This window comes from Miniopterus natalensis, chromosome 4 (assembly GCF_054644295.1).
Source record: "Miniopterus natalensis isolate mMinNat1 chromosome 4, mMinNat1.hap1, whole genome shotgun sequence".
In the NCBI taxonomy this organism is placed as follows: domain Eukaryota; kingdom Metazoa; phylum Chordata; class Mammalia; order Chiroptera; family Miniopteridae; genus Miniopterus; species Miniopterus natalensis.
Window position 1 is genome coordinate 35,521,869 of NC_142084.1, and position 2,252 is coordinate 35,524,120.

The 2,252-nt window shown below is 48.5% G+C and overlaps 1 pseudogene; it reads right to left on the bottom strand.

The window, feature by feature from the left end:
• Positions 1-553: 553 nt before the first annotated feature.
• Positions 554-1,927, bottom strand: LOC107534926 (E3 ubiquitin-protein ligase makorin-1 pseudogene; annotated as a pseudogene).
• Positions 1,928-2,252: the final 325 nt, after the last annotated feature.

A 2,252-nucleotide genomic window follows, 5' to 3' on the forward strand; every position in this document is an offset into this window, starting at 1 on the left:
GTAGTTTATTACCTGTGTGCAGTTGAACGAGACCAAAACCACAGAACAAGTGCACGTGTGGGTACTGCAGGGCAGGGAACAGATACGAAAACACAGATGTGCAGATTTCACCAGGAGCCTCAAGTATCCACCTCTGAGTCTATAGCACAAGGCTGCTTGCCACAGTTCAGATCCTTCACCCATCATCCCTATTTTTGAACCCCAAAGCAGGGCCAGGGCTGTTACGTTTGAACTGAGGTCCTCAGAATGCATGCGGCAAGTCCGCAGACAGCCCCCTCCAACTGTGAATCGGGTTGAGACTAGATGATGCAATAAACTTGCACAACTGTCTGACAGTTAACTTCGTGTTACAAAAAACTAACTTTAACCAAAGAAAACAACATACTCCTTGGGAAAAGGTGAGGGAGTGAGAAGATAGGCCCTGGGTAGAAGTATTCCAACAGCACCTGGAGTTGCTAGGCCTGCCCAGGAGAGACATGGCCACTGCCACACCACCGCAGGGGACAGCGCCTGTCTGGGCTCAGCAGACCAGTTCACATGCCAAGCAACGCTGTTATAGATGCAAGTCATAAAAGTCTTCCAGCTCATCGTGAAACAAGTTCCACTCATCTTCAGTGTCTGTCAGCTTGTCGTCCCCACATGCAGCCAAAAGCAGAAGCAACATCTCGCCCAGCTCAAAGGTGACAACCTCTTCATCATTGTCAAGGGCTTGCTGTTCTCTGCCTCCTCAATGAGCTCGCAGAGTGGTTCCTTCGTTGGGTCTGGTACCTGCTTGCTGTTCCCACTTTCTGTCTCCATGGCTCCTCTCTAGGGCCATCAGGGTAGGCGTGCTTGTAAAAACAGATCCCTCCAAATGGGCAGCACCCACATCCTTCATCAAAATACCCACAGGCCTTGTTGCTCACGCCCTCCTTGTATTTCTGAATGAGTTTCTGCCTCTCTCTGTCTCCTCCACCCAGTACTCACTTGGAAGAACAAAGTTAGCTGCGGTCGGGCATTCTGGGCAGGACCTTATGATCTTGCTCTCGAACAGCTTAGCACTCCCCCACTTGCGCATGCACTTGAGACCACTTACGAATACACTTGAGACAGCAGGTGTGGTTGCAGCTGGAGAGGATCCCGGAGCGGCGCTCACTGGGGCTGGCTTTCTCGTAGGCCACCTCCACGCAGATCCCGCACACTGTCCTTAGTGCACCGGACAGCAGATGAGAGCTTCATGTCCTTCTCATGGGCCTCAGTGCAAGACTTTATGTGCTTTGATCTCTGGGCAGCGTCCACTGGGTGGAGGACCTGCAGCCCACGCAGGTCACAGGAGTTTCCGTGGGGACACACGCAGTTCTCCCCATAGCAGCACTCTCCAATCTCAGCTTAGGGGCAGAGCTGCTCCTTTTTCTCCACTGCTGTGGGCTCCTTCTCTGATTCTGCCTTGGTCGCTGAGCCCTGCAGGGGTGCTTCAGTGCAAGAAGGGGCAGGTGGGCCACAGCAGGGCTGCCCAGGAATGAACTCAATGGCATTCATTCACCCAGTCTTCTGCACCTGCTCCTACAGTTGCAAAGTTTGAATTTCTTGACTCAGCCTCACCTGACTTCATTTCAACAATTGATCCAACTACTGATGAGAGACCTGAGGAAGCAGTAAAGGATGATTTTGCTGTTAGATCTACAGCTTCTTCCAGCTTCAATGGTTCGCTATGTTCATATCTGCAGTGGTCTCCATAAATACAGTACCCTCACTGAAAATACTTGCATGCTACATTGTATGTACTGCCAGAGAGGCCATGCAGTTAGTGACAGTTACCTCCTTCCTTACAAACCTCACGTATGAAATACGTACAAGGCTGGTGCTGGAAGGAGGCAAGATGATGTGGGTATCTTCCGTGCCACGTGGAAGGCGCTAAAGCATTGCAGGGTAGGGCCCGTTGTTGCATCTTTATGCAAAGTTGTTGGGTAGTAACTACTAAGTTAAACATACACATAGCCTAGGAATATGTCCCATAAAAATGCAGGCCATCCATGATCCAAAAGGCATGGATGAGAATATTCATATTGGACATTATTTATAGTAGCCAATACTGAAAATAATGCAAATGTCCATAAACAGTAGAATGAATACATGTTCCATTATATTTATTCAATGAAATACTACAAAACAATAAAAAAGGATGACCAATGACTGTATACAGTAATATGGACAACCGTCACACAAAGTTAGAAGACAGATACAAAAATATACGTACTGTATGATTCAATTTA